This window comes from Macaca nemestrina, chromosome 1 (assembly GCF_043159975.1).
Source record: "Macaca nemestrina isolate mMacNem1 chromosome 1, mMacNem.hap1, whole genome shotgun sequence".
NCBI classification, from domain to species: domain Eukaryota; kingdom Metazoa; phylum Chordata; class Mammalia; order Primates; family Cercopithecidae; genus Macaca; species Macaca nemestrina.
Genome location: NC_092125.1, coordinates 66,494,902 through 66,515,702, shown reverse-complemented (window position 1 = coordinate 66,515,702; position 20,801 = coordinate 66,494,902). Strand labels below are relative to the sequence as shown.

General features: G+C 41.8%; 1 long non-coding RNA gene across 2 annotated transcripts in view; it reads left to right on the top strand.

Moving 5' to 3' along the window:
- The first annotated feature begins 675 nt into the window (after positions 1-675).
- Positions 676-20,801, top strand: part of LOC139358512 (uncharacterized) — a 31,625-nt gene continuing 11,499 nt past the window's right edge. For both annotated transcript variants that reach the window (XR_011613538.1, XR_011613539.1), the window contains exons 1-2: positions 676-762; positions 13,525-13,680. This is a non-coding gene — a long non-coding RNA (uncharacterized lncRNA). The remainder of the gene's footprint in view (positions 763-13,524; positions 13,681-20,801) is intronic.

Below are 20,801 nucleotides of genomic sequence, written 5' to 3'. Positions count from 1 at the left end.
TTCTCTTGGGAAGCCTTCCTCTGGATCCCCACCTAACACCCCAGGCACAAACTTTGGTTAGTGATCCTGCACAGCATATTGAACATGCCTCTGTTAGCACAATAATAATAGCAGTAATATTAACAGCTCATGTTTATTGGATGAATATCTAAAGCCATACACTATACCTTTTTACACGCATTATCGTGTTGTATTTTTATCACATTTTTTGTGTTTACATGCTTCTCCACTAAATGTTGAATCTCTCAAAGGCAAGGACGATGACTTTTTCATCTTTGTACCCCCTAGGGCTTTGCACAGGGTAGAAAGCACTCAAAATATATTTAATAAATGAGTTAAAAGAGTCAAAACTAAGGCTAGAATTCAGGTCTACAGATCACAAGGCAGGGTTATTTCCTGTCATACCATCACAATAAAATGAATGTAGAAGGGCTTTTGTCAAACTCAAAAATACCATGTGGGGAAAGGCAGAAGATGTCAGCCAAAATCTCCCCTTCTGTGCCCCTCTCTTATCTCCTTCCTGCCTCCTGCTGCCAAAACAATTTTAGATAATGGGAAAGCTCATCAGCAATGCTGGTCTACTTTATGTAACTCAGGAACCCAAAAATATAAAGTGGAATGTACATGTGTTCGTGAACAGTGGGAAGCAAAATGAAGGCTTGCACGAAGAGAACCAGGCTATCCAGTGAACAGGGCATACAATCTGGACACCTGTAGAGAATCTGGAATCCTGTGGACATCCAGGCATCCCAAGGAGCAAAGGTAAGCGAGCTCCCTAGTTAGGCACCCAAAAGACCTGTGTGCACTCATTTCCTCCTTAGAATTCTGTGCTGTATTTCAACCACTGCTTTGGTAAACAAGGCAGTCAATGTGACTCTTAAGCAAGCTGTAAAAAACTCATTATCATCTAAGTAAGTAGAATTCGCCTTATTCAAGTCTTGCCATTTAGAGGTAGGTAATAGAATCATTTTGTATGGAACTGTCCCAGTCTTTGTCGTTTTCCCTTGTCTTTAGGAAAAAGCTGAATATTGAATCGGCTGTCAGGTAACATCATGCTCTGTTGTGCTGACCCTAGGTCTCAGCCAGAAAAATCAGAGAAGGAATTTTTTCCCCTCAATTTAATATAAAAGACTCTATCAGGACTGCATATAGCCCCCCTTTTTTCAAATAGAAGGGTATACGAGCCTCTCCTTGTTTTTCAATTGCCTGTGATTTCTCCCCAAACCTCCCTCCTTCTCACTCTCCTCCCTGCCAGCTCTCACCCATCTTACAAAACCCAATAGGTAGAACATCTCTAAATGTGATCTGCACAAGCAAATGTTTAGTGGGGTGAGAATGGAAGAAAAAAAAAATTAGCTTCCAATTGGCATAGTCAGCCTTGTACTTAGAAGGAACAAATTAAATCCTTGATCCTTAGGAATAGTTAGCAGGATTCTACTTTATGATCCCTAGGAATGGTTTAGGAAAATGGTTTAGCAAGAACTCCACTTTATTTTCTATAGAAGCATAAACATTCTTACAGCTTTTAAACCCAAGAAGTAGAAGGAGATAGCCTATTCGTTTCTATTATATGTAAGGGTAATTCTTATCTCCACCCAGTTCAAGTCAAGAAACCTTATTTAAAGTTGGACTGGGTAGCAGAAGGGACACAGAGACCAGAAAGATATAGTTGGTGTCCTCTAGAAACTGATATTCTAGTAGCAGACTGTGATTAATAAGTAAATAAACAACTCAAAAATAAAGCAGAAACAGGATAAATGCTACAATAGAGATGGAGGCAAAGAAATGTGCAAATAGGGAAAATTAAGTTTATGGGAGTGGTCTTCTGATGCTTTCTTTCTCTGGAACTTGGGGCAACCAAAAGCTATGACAGCTCAGATTTCTGAAAAATACAGAAATGCATTATTTTATACTATATAATAATGGTTGTGTTTCTAAGAAATACCACATTATCAAAAATAACATTACAAAAACAATTATTCTAACAGTGAAAAAAAAAGCCTTGGTGCTAGAGATCTCTAAACATGCCATCACAAAGTTATTTTTCCTATGGGAGTTCCAGTAATAAAAAATGTTTTACTAGGCCTACGTGTATTTTGCTATTTTAGGCAACACATCAGTTCATCGAAACTGACAAAAACAAACCTAAACATCCCTAGGCAAATCTAAGCGGTACATGAGACCAGACTTGGTAAATTTCGAGACTATCAAAATCATTTGCAGCCCTATTTACAATGTGGGGCAGATTGTCTTAGCGTGTTCTAATTATCCTGGTTTCTGACTCCCTGCAGTGTGTCTCCACGTGAAAGGGTTATTTATACTGAGCTGCAAGTGTTGAACTCAGGAGTGACCATGGGATTGCACGACCAGTGCAGCGTGGGCAGAAGTGATAGGTGTCACTTCCAAGCAGAGGCTTCAGAGCTAGTTTCTTGTCCACCATGTCCTTTTCCCTCTGTCACCACTAGAGTAGCCCAAGAGGAGCCCAGCCAGGAAGTGCTCTTTCAGCCTGAGTCCTAAAGTAGAGATGACCATGGGACGGGGCCAAACCCACTCGACATTTGGACACAGAGTGCTCTGGGCAGAATATGTCCCCCCAAAATTAATACGTTGAAATTCTAATCTCCAAGGTGATAGTATTAAGAGGTGGGGCCTTTGGGAGATGATTATGTCATGAGAGTAGAACCCCCACAGATGGGATTAGTGCCCTTATAAAAGAGGCCAGAGACAGCCAGCTTGCCTCTTCCTTCATGTGAGAACACATGGAGAGGTGTCCTTATGAACAGGGAAGCAGGCCCTCATCTGATACCTACATTGCTAGTGCCTTAATCGTAAACTTCCCAGCCTTCAGAACTAGAAGGAATACATTTCTGTTGGGTATGAGCTACACAGTTTACATATTTTGTTATAGCAGCTGGAACAGACTAAGACACGTAGCATAGGGGGGAAATAAACCTTTGTTGCAGCAAGCCAGTAAGATTTGGAGGCCATTTGTTACTGTAATATACACATTTTTTCTTACTGGTCATAAGTACGAAAAGTAAAGAAACATGAATTTATCAGTTTGATATTCAAATAAAACAACTTCCTATAAGCCTAGTGATATTTCCCAGTTGTGACTCTTATTAGCAATTGTGGCCTACATAAAGTTACCATTCTTTGAAGACTCTGTACTAGGCATTTTTCATACATTATCTCATTCAGTCCTTTCAACAAGGGTAATAAGCTAGATATAAATCTCCATTTTACAGATAAGAAAACTGAGAGCCAAAGAAGTTAAGTAATTTGCTAAATGGTAATCACTTATTAACTTCCAAAAGCAGAATTTAACTTATTCTGTTTGATTCCAAATCCTGCCTTCCCATCACTCTTCCACGGGGTTAATTAAGGAATAAACTAATTGGCCACACAAGGCGACAGCTGATTACAACACTGAATTCATAAAAACCCAGGGCATGTTAATGTGGTCTGAATTAAGTTACTTAGCCTCCCTGAGGCTTAGTTTTTTCATCTGTAAAATGGAGATAACGTTATCTCCAGCATTGTTAGAGGATTAAATATACATATACAGTCATGCCTCGCTTAACTATGGGGAGATCCTCTGAGAAATGCATCATTAGGTGATTACGTTATTGTAAAAACAGAGAGTTTACTTTCACAAACCTGATGGTATAGCCTACAACACATCTAGGCTATCTGGTAAAACTGATTGCTCCTAGGCTACAAACCTATACATCTAGCAAATTATTGTACTAAATACTGTAGGCAATTGTAGGCAAGGGTAAGTATTTGTGTATCTATACATAGAAAAGCTATAGTAAAAATACCCATAAAAGATAAACAGTGGTCCACCTGTGTAGGGCACTTGCCACGAATGGAGCTTGCAGGACCGGACGTTGCTCCGGGTGAGTCAATGAGTGAATGGTGAGTGCATGTGAAGGCCTAAGACACTATTGTACACAACTGTAGGCTTTATATAAACACTGTACACTTAGGCCATACTAAATCGATTTTTTAAACTTCTGCCTTTAATAATAAATTAACCTTAGCTTACTGTAATGTTTTTACTTTATAAATTTACTTTTTAAATTTTTGACTCTTGTAATAACACTTAGCTTAAAACACACATATTGTACAGCTGTACAAAAATGTTTTTTTCTCTATATTCTTATTCTATATGCTTTTTGCGATTCTATTTTTTTTTTCTTTTAAAACTTTTTTGTTCAAAACTAAGACACAAGGAATTTAGCCTAGGCCTACACAAGGTCAGGATTATCTAGATCACTGTCTTTCACCTCCATTTCTTGTCCCACTGGAAGGTCTTCAGGGGCAATAACAGTCATGACACTAAGGCCTAGGAGGAACCTATGTAGGGAGAGATGCGGAGCTAGGCCACAAGACAGGGTGCAAGTCAAAGCTCTGACTTGGAGGGCTACGCATCCCTGCGGGGCAGCGGCAGACATGCCTCCTCTCTCAATCTAAAAGGCGCAGAGCAAATGGCAGGGACCGCCGTCAACAGGCCCCTAACAGATGGACCCATCAGACCTAAGAACAGGTTGGGCACCAACGGCCAGGAAAAAAAGACAATTTAGAGGAACAGGACCTGGCTCCGGATGAAGGCAGAGAGAGATAGCTGTGGACGGGAGCGAGTTTGTGACAGGCCATGGGCCCTGACTAGCAATGAGCTGATGGAAGCAGCTGATGGGACTAATGACAGGAGGTAATGATGATGAAAAGCACTTAAGCAATGGGCCTTCAAGTAGCTGTTGTTGTTGCTGAAAGGCCTCCTGCCACAGAACAAAGCAATTAGTCAGTCACCCCGCCACCCAGCCCCTCCTCTGCCCGCCTCCCTTTTCCCACCTTTCCAGACCTCAGACCATTCATCCCTTTGTCTCATTAGCCCAGACTGCAGCAACCCAGACCCAGCAAACAGAAATGCACCAGCTGGAGACCAAACTTTAACGGCTGTCACCCACACAGGCAGCTCCAAAGGCAGGCTGTGGCTACAAAGGGGGCCCAGCCTTAGAGGGCCCTTTCTGTCCCCAGTTTTGGCATGAATTTTCCATGAAAATGTTACCTGTGCGCATATATATTTCAGTGTGTGGCACTGGCCTTTGCCCATAACACCAAAAGTAGACCTACTCGTTTTTGCAGCTGGGAGAATAACTTCTTTGAGCAACAAATTAGAAAAGTATTTTGAGTTTGGGCATTTATCTGCCCAAAAAGAAACAGTATATGCTTGGAGTTGAGGATTCCTGAGTTCTTACTCTTGCTTCTACTCATCCTTTAATATTCACCTAAAGCATTCTCATGCTTGGACTCCTTCCTTCATCCACACAGGCCATCTCCTCCTGTACACTCCCATTACAGCAGCCTTTGCAATACAGGATAATACTACCTGGTCATGGTTGCTTTTTCTTGTGTGCCTTTCTGTCTGCCTCCCTTTCAAGACTATGATCTCATAGACAGTGAGGACCATTTCCATTCCTTTTTTTCTCCTCAGTATCCAGCACATGGTCATAGTACCATCAAGTTTTTGAGCTATGCAACTTCCAAATCTATATAGTAGAGGTAGTCATACATGCCCTATTACATGTTCCAGTTTTAAGGTTTGAGATCAAATATGACAGCATAACTGGGAAGTGTTGGAAATGCACAATGATAAATGAATTATTGATATCAGGCATTGTGTATCTCTGCCTTCCTCTTGCATTCATCTAGCATTTTTGAGCACATTTTGTGTGCCAGGCACTATGTGGTGCAGATGAAGCCCCTCTTTGAAGCTTCCCTGGCTGAGCTCACTGTCTCAATCTCCTTCAGCCCTGTACTTAACCTCCCGCCATGGACTAAGCCAGTGAATCCATGCTTGATGAACTCTGTTTCACCTTGCTGATGTTTCCACCAAAGCCCCAAGCTTACTGTCTGCTATCCGCAAAAATCATATTTTGAGTGCCAGCTACAAGTCAGGCATAGGACCAGACATCACAGAGAAGAGGAATGAAATGTGTAATGGGCAAGGTATAGAGTCTCTCCCCTAAGAAAATATAATACAATATAAGCAGAAAACAAAAACATGCAAGAGATACACACTAAAAAGTGATGTAGCAATTCAGACAAGGGAGAAGTTTCATTAACAGGTGCATCAGCAAAGTCTCCAGGAAAGAGATGACATTTGAGTTTGGGCATGAAGAATTGAAAGGCTTCAGGAGGCAGACATTATGCAAGAAAAGCTATTCTCAGAAAACTAGAGCTTTGAGGGACCTAAGAGGGTCAACCCTCAACCACTTCATTGTATAGATGAGGAAATCAAGGCAGAGATTCAGTAACTTGCTCAAGATCACTTAGCCTAGTAACTGGCGCAGCTGGAATACGAACTCCATAGCCCAGACTTTGACCAGAAAATGACATGACAAGAATCTACTTTAGTCAAAAGACTAAGGAGAAATAGAAACAGAGGGAGGGAGAGAAAGGTGAGAGAGGGAGAGAGAGAGAGGGACAGAAACAGACAGAGAGAGAGAGAGAAAGAGGAAATAAAGTAAAAGAAAAGCTTTAGAAAATCTCAGAGGAGGGTAGACCACTTAGGAAGCTACTACAAAAGCCTGTAAGCAAAATAATGAAAACCTTGTCTAGGGTGGTAGCTACAGGAATGGGAAGGGATGGATAATTCTGGAAGGATGGGTTAAAAGACTTTGGTAACAGAATGTGGTAAGATGGAGGGGGAGTAGAATTCCAGAATTTCAACCTTAGGAAATAACTGAGAATAGTTCAGAAATCTGTGATTTCCTAAGCATACTATTTCTTTCCCCAGTACCGTCACAGATTACAAGTAAGTCTTCATGAGTAACCAGAACCTTTCTGATGCAGTTTCCTTCCTGCCTCGTGAGCAAAGAATTCTTGCAAGTGAAAACTGAGAAATGATTTTTTCTCAGTGTAGGGCTCATATACCACGACAGCAATATTATTATGTTAGTAAATAATTGATTCCAGACAAATAAGCAGAGTTTGACGTTGTACAACCCATCACACCTCACCCAAAGTCACATTGCACTGGTCCACGCCATCCTAACTGTTCACAGGGGCTCTGAGATGTGTAAATTCCTCTAAATTCTGCTTCCAATCAGAAGACACCAGCTTTGTTGGGATTTAACAATGTTCAAATCTAGGATGTGCCCAAACACGACAGAGGCATTGTTTTCTCTCCCTCAGCTCTCCGTATGTTAAAAGCATCTATTAAAATGTGTCTGAGATGGAAGGCACCCAACACACTGTCATTAATTTAAGGAAATAAAATTACACCATATGAAGGGTTATCATAAGGAAGATGGTGACCAGCTGTTCTCCATCTCCTCTGGGTTAGAATAAGAGAAAGTGGGAGGGAGTTCAATTTGAAATTGAATCCGGAGTGGGAACTTGACAGAAGGATGGAAGCATAGCCAATGAGGGATACAAGACAGACAAACGGTAGAGCTGTCATAAATGGGCATATGAGATTTCCATGGGGGTGGAGAGGGGAGGGATTCAGCCAGTCAAAGGTAAAATGAGGTTTCATTTCCTCTCTCTTCTTGGGTACCTGATGGCCTTGAAGTTTCTCTCTTCTTTCACCTCTTTCCAGGCAAACTCTGCTTTTTAATTTTCATTAAAGATAGAAACAATGGAGGGGTTTTCATTATAATGTAGACCAAAGCCTTCCAGTAAGTGAATAAAGCAGGAGGTAGATTATCAAGGGTCTCTTCTACAAAGTAGCTCATAGTTCTGTTTTGAGTCGCATTCAGTCCATCTCTGCCTAGAGAAGTCAGGACACACCTGGATTTGGGAAATGGACAGATCAGATTTGAAATCCTACTGATTTAAGGAATTTCTCATTGCAACCTCATTCAAGGCTACATTTTGAGAAATCTAGTTTATTCATCAGTGACTCCCAGATCCTGCACCCTCTCTGATACTCCTGTTTTCCTCTCATTTTTAGACATCCAGAGCCACAGTCTCCATCACAATGCATTCTTAACAAATAATTTATATGAGCCATTTACTGCTTAGTATGAATTTAAATCACTTCTTCTCTCGCTTCCAGTTGAATTTGCAAATAAGCTGTGACTTTCACTGGGAAACCAGAGGCCTGGTTCTCTGGTCAAAAAAATTTCAAAATGCCAGTAAAAAATATAAGGAGATTTTTCTCTGGAAGAGACACATCCAAATCCTGTAACTGGACGAAGGAGGAGGCTGTCTGTTCTACCTACCTCTCTGGGATGTTTGAATATAATTGATCTTCCGTTACAACTGAAACCGCAGTAAAAGTGAAAAGAAATCAGAACACTCTCAAATGGGCAAGAAACAGAACCGGCTTTCCATACTAGGGTATCAGACAAAATCTGGGGAATTGGTCCCTGCTGATTATACAAATGTTATTCATAACCCTAGAAAGAAAGGAAACATAAAAATACCCAAATATACACACTGTCAATGGAGGAGGAACAAAGTACTGGGGGCTTTTAGAGGAGGGAGGGGAGCTTAGAGCTGGTTGAATTAATAAAGGATATATGAGAGAGATGATACTTGGTAAATACTCGGATGATATTTGGTAACAACTAGAAGTTGAGAAAAAAGCATTTTAGGCAGGCAGAGCAACATGAACAAAGTCATGGAGTGAGGAGGGAAGTTTGGCCCAGGACACAGAGGAAATGAGTTTAGCTGGTGCACACGGTATACCTGGGGGAGCACACAGAGCTTAGGCTGCAAAGGTAGGTCAGCCCCATGCCTCAGACTGTCCTAAACACCCACCAGGATGAATTTATACATCACTCAGCAAACAGGGAGTGACTTGAGGTTTTTAAGAAGGAAACAAGCCAGGCATCACATAATCCGAAAGATCTATACTGGCTCTTTCTTCCTTCCGTAAGGAGTTATCTAATTCTTTACTTGTTATAAACATTTTACAGTTTTCTCTCACCTTTGGGTTTTGTCTTCCTGACTGGGTGCCATGTAAACCCAGAGTGGAGTGAACAGAGATTAGTCTTTTTGTGAAGCCCATTCTAGCCCTGCTCCTGTGCCCTTCTCTTCTTAAAGTGCACAAGGTCCCCACTTGGGTCTAGAACAGAAGCCGTTCTAATTGAAAAGAACTGAAAGGAGAAATACTTTTGAATAATAATTCTTGGCATTTTTATTGCCTTTTTTTCTTTAATTGGGGAATATTTCAATGGAAAGCCCAGCATTACCCCCACTTCTCTTGGCAACTAATAAGAGAAGGAGTAAGAGAAGGGGGTAAGTAACTCCATGGATAGGCATGAACCGTTGGCATCTGCCTCCCTGTTCCTCAAAGCAAGAGACCAGGTCCCTCTGTTTTTCCTGGCAATTCTAAAGCAAGCATAAACCCGGTCTCCAAATCAGCAGAAACCTTGAGAACAATTAGGGCCGGAAAGGCAATTGGGTCCCCTCCAAATCAAAGCAGCTCTCATTTTGTTTCTATGTATTTTAAAGTTGGTTGAGGATAATCTGCTCCCCTGTTGATAATCTGTGTCAAAGTTTCAGCCTCACTGGAAATCGTGATCTAAACTCCTTCAGAAAAAAAAGAAGAAAAAAATTAAAGGAAAAAGAAAGAAGGAAAACACACACAAACTCCCACCTAATTCCAGCTCTTTTAATGGACAAGTTGACAGCGTCCTTAACTAGCACCCCTCTGGGTCCCCACGATAATTACAGGCTGGAAAGGAGAATTGTGTTTCATGTGATTAGAGACTGTTTATGCCTCTGTCCATTACGAAAAAAGAGGAGGAAGCATTTTTAAGAACTTGACGCCAAACATTTTCCACTAGGGAATTTTACTCAATTACTTGCAAAATAATCTCAAACATGGTCATTTCATCATTAAAATGTTCTTTTAAAAATTTACCACAGACTTGTTTAGCGCTGATTTTGATGGGTGGCACTTTGGAAATTATGTGCTTGATTTAGCGCCGTCCTCCCCTAAAACTGTACCAACCACGCCCCCTTCCCCATCGGTGTTCCACTTAATTGACTCAGGCTCTCACTTTCGCCTGCCCAGACATTGATGAAGATATACAGCACACAACTCTTTAGCGGCTCCCTTTCCCTCTTATATCAAGGGAATCTATCAACCTGGAGAGAGAGAAAAAAATAAAAAGCCCTGGGGAGGCAAGAAGAGGGAAGGAGGGGGGATGGCGAGGGTGTTTGGCTGATCACCAACAGCCTTTCCAAAAGGACTAGAATTAGTAAAGAGTTTTATTTGCTGAAAGAAATTTCTTTGTAGCTTGATGTTGGTGATACAACTAGTCCAGGAAGGCATGGGAAACAGGAGAAAGAAAACTACTTAACACAGCCTTAAAATCAAGGTATCTGAGCCAAGAACTTTACAGGGAAATTCATTCCTAACCTCTACTGACCTCATCCAATATTGTATCATCAATGCCCAAAGCACGATCAAAATTTCCATCAGGCACTCCTTCCTCTCCCTTTTAACAACTAACCAAAATTCTCCTCAGCCTGAACAATGCAGTTCAGATCCCATTTCCCACCCAATGTAGCTCTCCTTAACCACTTTATCCTACCCTCTTCTTTCTTTAAAATCTATCTTCACTTATGATCGCCACCACAAAGTCCAGATTTTTATCAGTCAATGCCCCTCTCAAGAGCGGAGTCCAGAGTTGTGGGGACTATAAGACTGATATAGTTGCCTCCATAAAACCAGTTATTAGAGTGTGTCCGGATGAGATGGGGTGAAGGGGTGGAATGTATAAGTTCCTTGAATATCTGTTGCGTAGGCATCCCTTCTCCTGACAAAGGCAAAAAGGCGTTCTTCTCACCATGGGGAAGGGAGCTGAATTGCTACTTGGAGAAGGGAAGGAAGGTATTACATGCATGGGAAGGAGGCACAGGATGGAGATGGGATCCTTGAGGCTACAGAGCGTACTGTTTTCCCGTAAGTCTCCGGAGGCTGATACTTCAAAGGGAGAAAGAGGAGACAAGGCCTGTGTTTGTGTGTGTCTTTTGGAAAGATGCTATCATAAAAGGTGCTCCTGAATCAAATTAATACAACTTTTTCTGTGGTTGGGAATGGGTGTGGATAGCCTGTGCATTTTTAAAAACAGGCATGTGTGGAATTTATGTTCTCCTTAAGTATGGAAATTACATTAACAGCACCATAGATGCCCTGGACAGGTCAGGTAGGAAAGGCACAAAAAGGCTCTTATTTTACAGATAAGAAAAAACATGTAGATTTTTCTAGTCTGGTACACTTACACATTTCCTCCTTTACTCCTCACTAAACAGGCAGGCACGCGTGCTCACACACACACACACACACTTTTGCTCATCCCAACACCTAATGTTTTTGCTCTCTTCCTTTAAATTGTCCCCACCTGAGCCTGTAATGCTCATTCTCTTCTTCCAGATTATTTAAAACCTGTCAGGCATTCAATGTTATGCTGAAATATTGTCCTCTCCATTAAACTTTCCCTGTAGGCTCTGGCAAAACAAAACCAGCATTGTCTCCTCTTTGAACTCCTACTGCATTAAAATTCTGCTCTATGTTCGCTAGCACATGCATGTTGTGTAGTGGGGAGGGGTTGTGGATTGGGGCACACGTGTGTGCTGTTCCCATTGGAACCAAAGTTTCTTGAGGTCTAGTAGGCAGGAAAATTATTTAAACATATGATAGATCTCAATAAAAGCTAGCTGATCAGGTGAATACTGGATCAAACTCAGGTGGCTTTAGTTATTCCCCACAAATGTCTACTGTTGAATCCTAGGAAGCTTGGAGGAACTGATAGATTTTATTCTCATTTTCCTTTGTCAATGACTCTGGGACTTAAGAAGTCCAAAAAGTGCTTCCAGAGTTCTCTTCCTTTATCCCAATATCCGGTGTTGACTCTGTCCCAGGTATTTACTCCTACCCCTTCCCTCAGGTAGAAGATAAATGCATTCCGTAGGTACCAAATCAAGGACAAGGTTCCTCCAAATGCCTTGGAGTCAGCTCTGGTTTAAATGTTTGTCGCCTCCAGAACACATTCTTAAAACTTAATCCCCAATATAACAGTATTAACAGGTGGGGCCTTTAAGGGGTGATGGGTCATGAGGGCTCTGCCCTCATGTATGGATTAATGCATTCATGGATTAACAGGTTAATGGATTAAAAGGTTATCACAAGAGGGGGCTATTATAAAAGCCAGTTTGCAGCCTGGCGCTGTGGCTCACGCCTGTAATTCCAGCACTTTGGAAGGACGAGGTGGGTGGATCAGTAGGTCAGGAGTTTGAGACCAGCCTGGTCAACATGGTGAAACCCCGTCTCTACTAAAAATACAAAAAGTAACCAGGCATGGTGGTGCTCATCTGTAGTCTCAGCTACTCGGGAGGCTGAGGCAGGAGAATCGCTTGAACCCGGGAGGTAGAGGTTATAGTGAGCCAAGATTGTGCCACTGCACTCCAGCCTGGGTGACAAAGTGAGACTCCATCCCCCCCCCGCCTACCAAAAAATAGAGCCTATTTGCCTCTCAGTGCTCCACTGAGATGGGAACATGGTGATGCCTTCCCCTGTTATGATACAGCACAAGGCGCTCACCAGAAGCCAATGAGATGTGGCTCCTCAAACTTGGGTTTTCCAGCCTCCAGAACCATACAAAATAAATGTCTTTTATTTATAAACTACCCAGTCTCAGTTACTCAGTTACAGCAACAGAAAATGGACTAAGACATAGTAATAGAATCTCAAGCAGTGCCCCCTGAACAAGGCACACATTCCTCTGCAAAGGAAGTCAACAAACTATCCTCCCCTTCTCCCCTAGTTTTAATTTTGCTCATAAAAATAGAAGGGTCAGTTATTTTTGAAGTTTTGGCAAAAAAAACTTCTCTTCTTCCTTCTATATCATTAATTCTTTCCAAATCAAATACAATGGACTATATGATGAGTGACACTGGGGATAAATAAACGGGGCATTCTTGACTCAGCACCTTCTGGGTTATTGAAACTGCCTGTCCACAGGGCGAAGGCACTCAGTTCCACCTAATTCCAAAAGAGAATTGGGGATCTCAGGTGGTCTCACAGTGGTGGGCTTGGAGGCTCATATCTCTCTGTTTCCACTATTAGGAAACATTAACAGGCAAGAAAGGGTGATTTAAAATAAATCTGATTACAAACACAAACCACACATTCTCAACTCTAGTATTACTATTGTTTTAACTCCATGTTTTATTCTTCTATTTTTCAATTGATTACAAACTTAAATGGGGATTTAAGGAGTGAGAACAATTATCAGCTCCAAAACCTCAACAGTTAATGGATTGATTGAGAGGCCTTTGAGATAGGCACAAAGGCTGACATTTGTACATGAAAGTAACACATGGGGGAGGCTGAGGTTTCTGTGTAGCAGAGGCAGAGGCTTGAGGCTTCCATGGGCCACATGGGATTTGACCTTTGCAGGACAGTTACAGCTTTTTATAGCTGTGTCTGTAAGCAAGTGGCTGTTTTTTGTAAAAGGTGCTAGGCTGTTCTTAAAAGGCTCGGCCCTATTTTAACAGATGCTGGCCTTTGCATGCACCAACTGGAATAGGTCTTGGAAAGAGGCCTGGGCTACTCAAACTTCTTCCAATAGTGTATCACCAACAAATGGATCTACTTAGAGGAACAAAACGATACCGTATATGCAAGGCTGAAGGACTCTCCTGCAAGATAAGGTGGGTGTTCTATAATGTTTTTCTCCCTCTTTGTCTGAGTAAGAATCAGTATTACAATTTTGTTATATTTTGTTTGTTTATTATCATAATTTTGTGCTTTGATCTGGTATTTTATATTGATTAAATGTACCATTTAAGTCTATTGGAATGCTACCAGGGAAGAAATGGTGTTCACCTAGAGATTGAAAATAAGTCTTTGAAGTGGCCCTTTGACTTCAACTCTGGATGCAATACAGGTCACGACATCGTATTTTCTCCTAATGGGAAGAGGCAGAGTCAATGCATGCCTGTATATGTGAAAATGCTGATAATAATAGCCACTATTCCTTAAGTGCTCACCTTCTGATCTATTCTAAGTGCTTTCCATGTATTTGTACAACAACTCTACGAGGTGGTTCCTCTCATTATCCTAATTTTATGGGTGACGACACTAAGGCATAGAAAGGTTTAAATAATTTTCTTAAGGGCAGAATAAAACTAAAATGATGGAACCACATTCCAAATCCAGTCAGTCTGACTCCATAGTTTATACTTTTTACCACTAAGCTTTAAAAATAATTGCTTACTGAGGCAGGGACATTTTTGGAACTAAATGTGTGAGGAGAAGAGAAAGTAAGGAGCTAGACAATTATTTTGAATATACTAGACAATCTGCAGCACCATCTTGCCCCTTCTCCTGGTCACAGCTGATTGAACTGGGGTGGACACTTGACCCAAGAGCCATGAAAGCAAAGTCTGGAGAGCACCCTATGACAGAGTATTTAAAAGACAAGCTGGTCAACCCAATTTTCTCCAAGGATTTAAACTAAGTAGAGATACTTGCCAATAGTGAGGGTGGGTGTTGGAACTGGAAGGCTGTATAATTTTAGCTACCATGGTAGACATTTGGGATCATGAGGAAAATGAGTAAGCAGAAAACGCTGGCTGGCAGAAAAGAGAACAGAACAGAAATTTAGAGGAAATCTGAGATAAACATGTACTATCTGAGAAAAAGACATCTTCGATGTTCTTGAATGGATCTCCCCCTTTTCCTTGTAATCTAAGTAGTCCAACTAACATAGTATAACCACAGGCTTTCTATCTTAGTTACTCAAGCAGCAAACAGAATGTCTGGGAATATTAGGTGCTCAATAAATGCTCTGTTAATGAAAGGATTTAAAAAGATTGATATTGAATAAATGCAGAATTCTGTGATTCAGTGCTGAATAACCTGGTGGTTTTCTCAACATATTCATTATTCTCCAATATACAACAAAATATTTTCCAAACACTTGATTGGGTACAAGATCTGAAACCTTCTGCTCCCAAGTTCCTGGTTCTTATAGACACTGTCAACACTGGAAGAACACTAATAGTTGTATGCTTCTTTCATAGTCCAAAGACACTGCTATTGCACACCACTCCACCCCAAGTAGGGTTGCCAGATAAAACACAGGATGCCTATCCAAATTTGAATTTCAGATAAACAACAAATAATTATTTACTATAAGTATGTTCTAAATATTTCATGCTACTTATGTATACTAAAAAGGTATTTGTTGTTTATCTGAAATTCAAATTTAACTGGTCATCCTATATTTTTATTTGCAAAATCTGGCATTCACTAAGGGTCAATTTTTCTCCAAGTCACCAGGCCAGTTCAAAATGCCCAGCTCTTAGCATTTTCTCCCCGTATCATCTCATCCCCATCCAGATGATGGATTCTCCTCTCCCCATATCCCATTCATCCAAATGTGCACAGGTATACATAGGAATGCACACAAACACACACACGTTCTACAAAAGGAAGCTCTAATATTTTTTCATGCTTAAGAGGTAAAAGTTGCTCAATTCAAAGTATTGTTAAGCTCATTTAAAATTTCAGAGGGACATGGCAATACTTTTTACCTTTTTTCTACACTTTCAGCATGGAGAAGTCTTAGTAATACCAACATAATTTTCTCTGCTCCCAGGAATGCTCAACCACTTTGCTAGACTTTCTCCAAGGGACTTAAACATACGAAATTATTTCAGAAAACATAATCCTATCTTTCCACATTGACCAATTCTTTAAATTATCAGCAAGAGATACTGCTCACTATTTCTGCCACCCCATCCATGATTTCCGGTGGCACCATGAAATCCCTCTGGCAGGAAGGGGCCTGGCCCTGCCACCCAACTAACTTTCTTTAGGAGAATCAATGTAGAGAAGTGGAGGCAAAGAATCATGACCTTGAGGCTACCTGCAGTAGCATTCCCCCTGTAAGCATCATCATCCCCTGCTGCCATACTCAAATGATGTCTGATTCTTCCGCCCTCCCTCCCACAGCCATGCTTAAAGGATACAAGGGAGAGGCCATCTCTTTTAGTCACACTCATGATCCCAGATGGCCTCTGTGCCACAATCTTAACTTACATTTTTTTCATTTGTTTAAGGCATTACCTAACTTCTCTCACTTGCCTCATCTAGTCCCCCCAGTAACCCGGTAGTGTGGGTGTCACTGCAGCATTTGCAAGAAAGGAGAGTGAGGCTTTAGGGAGCGCAGCAAGGACCTGGTCCCCACGTCCCTATTAGGAACTGGCAGAGCTACGACTCAGACTCAGATTTTTCCCACCCAGCCCTGAGCTTCTCCCCACTCTCTTGCACCTGACTCAGGTAAGAGTGTGTGGTCTGTGCAATGATAAGGTTCCAGGGAGATGTAATATCCTCTCTGTATGTGAGGGTGGAGCGGACACGGTCCCCACTTGACACCCAGGAAGGCAGAGGAAATTAAAATTACATTTCCCAAGCAAGTGAGAAAGCACAGTGGGTCAAAGGATGGCTGGAATTTGAAGATGCCCAGTCCCCAAACAGACTAATCTTCCTGAGCCAGGGGCAAGAGGTGCTGCTTGTCAGTTATCCAGGGCACACCAGATCGTTGCAGAGGGCACATGCCCTCCTAAACCATTGCACTAGATGTTAAATGAAGCAATTAAAGATGAAGAGGACATTTTAATTACCAGGCTTGGCCAGCTCTGAAGGGCCCCAAGTTGCAAGTGAATGTGAAGACTCAATGATGCTGAACGGGAGCAAGTCACCTGGCATCATGGGGCTGATTATCTGAAAGCCTGAGGAGGAAAAAAGGGATGCCAAAGAATAAAGCAAGGGAGAAAAGAGATGCCACGTGACAGAAAATTCATAAGACAGCAGGAAACTGCAGGAGATCCATAACATCCTGAAGTGTGGGATGAACCTGCCTCTCAAGGGAAAACGGGCAAATTAGTCCCGTTAGCAATTTTAGAAATTCCCTCTTCTCTTCCCTCTAATGGATATACAATTTTCATTGTTTCAGCTTCAAGTACATCATGAACTTTTCACCTTTCTATCTTCCCCAAGCCAGGATTTTGCCTGCCTCCACCACCAGCAAGCCCAGGACAGATGCCATAGCAATGCTGCAGCCAGTCTGTCCTGTCCAGGGCATTCCAAACGAGGTTTACACAGAGCCCTCTCAGGAGCAAAGAGAAAGATGACTGCTTTGGGGGTTGCAATGTATTATTTTTCAATTTTTGGAAATATTTTCTCAATAATGATCACTAAAACTCCAGTTTATATAGAATTACAAAGCCAGGCACAGTGGCTCAGGCCTGTAATCCCAACACTTTGTGAGGCCAGGCAGGATTACTTGAGGCCAGGAGTTCGAGACCAGCCTGGGGAGCAAAGTGAGACCTCGTCTCTACACAATTTTTTTTAAAAAAAATTAGCTGGGTGTGGTGGCATGCACCTGCAGTCCCAACTACTCAGCAGGCTGAGGTGGGAGGATCTCAAGCCCAAGAGTTCAAGGTTACAATGAGCTATGTTCATACTACTGCACTATAGCCTGGGCAACAGAGCAAGACCCTGCTGCAAAAAAAAAAAAAAAAAAAAAAAGAATTACAATTTTTTTTTCTGCTTCGTCTTTTCTCAATCTATTTTAATATAAATTTGAATCCAGAAGGCAAACTAGTGAGAAGTGTGTCTAGGGAATAATACAATTTCCCAAATTTAAGACTGCTGCTCTTTTATGTACCATAAAACACAATACGTCTATGAGTAGATCTGTTTTTAGGCTGGTACAGAGAGGCATTAGGCTCACCCTCTGGCCAAGTGATTTGCCATCAGTCACTAGCCTTGCAACATGTTGGACTCAGATAAACTAACTGGTCAGTTCCAGAATGAAAACAAGAACCTCAGTAGCTGGCCTTTTAGCCTTAGTAGTTCTCCCAAGTAACACTGCATGGAATCTTTGGGGTTTTGCCTAATCTCTAAAAATAAATGCATGGTTCATTTGACCCTTGGTGGATTTGTCAACGTGTTTCATGTTTTCTACTCCTAAACTAATATATTTTGCCTCCACATAACCTGTCTACCCAACTATAGAGGTGTCTAGAAATATGAATAAGAGTTATTAATGTACTTGTCTTCACAGCTCCTTATTTTCACTGGGCTGGGGCCAGCCAAGATCACTGGATAGTATTAGGAGGATGCCGGCTCTTTCTCCAAAGCAGAGAGGAGGGGCTGCAACCCCTTGGGTGGAGCTTGCCTCACTGCCCAGCAGGGAAAAGACCCTTTTCAGGCTGAAAGTCAGCAGCATCATAGGGAATGAGCTGACAGCTGAATAGGAAAGGAGACAATAGTTGCTTAAGAAGAGCAGGCCAGCGCCTGAGAAACAGGCCTGCCTGCTAATGAGTGGAACCAGCCTTATGCTGCAAGCTGGGAGAAGGATGGAGTGCCTTTCAACGAAGATGCATTGTCTTCAGCGCCCAGAGCACAGGCTTGCTTGCGAAAATCTGTGTCCCAGAATCCTGATCTGAGAAAGATCTTCTGGAGGTCAAGTCCACTCCTCTGCCTTCATGATTTTAAATATCATCTAAACAATAGTATCTTTGCCTGTGTGTGGGGAAATGAAGAGTGGCACCTGGTCTATTCCAAAAACTCCCCAAGGAAAAATATGTCTCAGCCCTTGTCATTTACCCAGCCCTGTTCCCACCTCTCATACTGACAGAAAACAAATGTATGAAGTCATCGCCGCTGGTTGGCACAGACCCTCTCATGCCCCTTTCTCCCCTTTCCCACACTTAGTGTCATCAGATTAATTTATAAAAGCAGTCCCTCCACACCCCCTGAGACAGCTAGGAAAGCTTTGTTTTGGTTTTGACAGATGGGGAAACCAAGGCAGAAAGAGTAATTGAGCCAGGGGCCCTGAGGACTGGTGCATTCTGGTTCTCATCCCACCCAAGCCTGCCAATGTCTCTTCTCCATGGAGCAGAAGAATGGACGGTGTCTTTCTCTTTCCCCCTGTAATTAAATCAGAACGGCCCCACTTCAGTAAAAACAACATTTGTTTAGGGAGAAAAGGGGGAACTCACCGTGTGGTGCGGCCTTCCCTTTGAGCTGCCCTGACAGAAACAACATCGGGCCCATGTGTGCCCGCCGGCTTTCTTTTGTAGTAGGCGCCATTCATCATCGCCTGCCTTTTGGGGCAGCTAAGCGGAAGGCTGGAAAGGGAAAGAAAAAAAAAAATGGCACAAGCTTCCAAAAACACAGTGGTGTTTTTTCTCTTTTCACTTTTATTTTAAAGTCCAAAATGTAAACTGCAGGGCTCAGTTAATCAGAGGGCTAATGCTTTCCATTTCAAAGCTCCTTTAATCTGAAGAGACATTTCACAAATCTCTCTTCTCCAGGCATCCCCTCTCCCATCCCATTAATAATATAATAATGTTGCCTTAAATTGACAGAGTAGGAGTAGATTGGAGTGGTGTGTGCAAATTCACTCATCCATCCTCCCAGGTCTGAATTCAGACCTGCCACCCCAGTGATCTGCAAATAACAAATAAAACCTCCACTTTTTGAAATGTACTCTGTGGGGCCACTTTGCTTTTAGGAAACCCAACATATGAATCACTTAGCAAACAGGCAAATTTCCTTCATTACGAAAGGTTTGGAGGAAGAGCTGCTAATGGAAGCCTATACTGGGAGTTGGGAAGCCTGGGTTCAACTTCACTCATGGCTCATTAATGCACAAGCATATTTATTCTACTGTAAACAAGCACACACTATGTCCCAGCCCCTCTGCTAAGGGTTGAGGTTAACAGGTGAAGAAAACACAATCTCCTTCGAGCATTCCAGGCCTGGCTCAGCCACTGATGAGCTATGTCCTTGAGTTAGTTGCTCAAGCAATGTGGGTCTCAGATCTCCCTTTTGAAGAAAAAAAATAATAGCTGGCTTCCCTCTAGGTTGCAGAGTGAGAAGGTAGTAAACCGGTGCATTTAAGTGTTTCTTTACAGATCATTAACTACTATGGGGAATGGAGGGTCATAGGAATAATAGAATTTTTGAGCTAGCAGGAACCAAAGAAATCAACTATTCCAACCTTTTCATATAAGAAGAGAGTCTTAGAACTAAAATGTCAGGAGCCTGTGTCTATAGAAAAGCCACCAAAAATGAAAACAAAGCATCTTTGAAATAATAATATAAGACGGGCGGTGAGGTTAGACAATGTATACCAATTCTCAGGGCTGGGAGGGGAGCTGGTGCACAGGAATAGCATCAGGAAACTCAGGTTCTAGTCCTGCATTTTTCACTAACCAGCTAAGTCCATGGACAAATGATTTAAGTCCCAGTTCTTTTGGTCATCTGTAAAATAAGAATCATGGAGGGTAAAAACAGTGCAATAGGAAGACTTTGGAGTTATATAATTTTTGAGGTCTGTCTCCACCACATTTTAGCTGTACAATCCGGAGTAAATTAACTAAAAGTGACTCTTTAAGCCTCAGTTTCCACATCTGTAAACTGGGCATAACTCCACCTCCCTAATGAGGTTGTTAAGATTAAATATGGCAAAGCATATAAATTACTTTGAACATAGTGAGTACTTTTAAGAAATGCTAATTACTCTTCTTCCTAGATAATCTCTACTAGCATTAAAATTCCATGACTATGAAATGTCTCCTTAAAATGTGAGCTCATATATGAATACTGACTTTACTGCCTTCTCACCTACCAAGTTAGAAAGGAGCTAGGTACTTTCTCCAATAGAAGATGCAGTGGAGATCCAGAAGTGTGACAACTCACTCAAGGTCGCAGACATAAGTCACAAAAATGGGTGTTCCGGAGGGATTTCTCA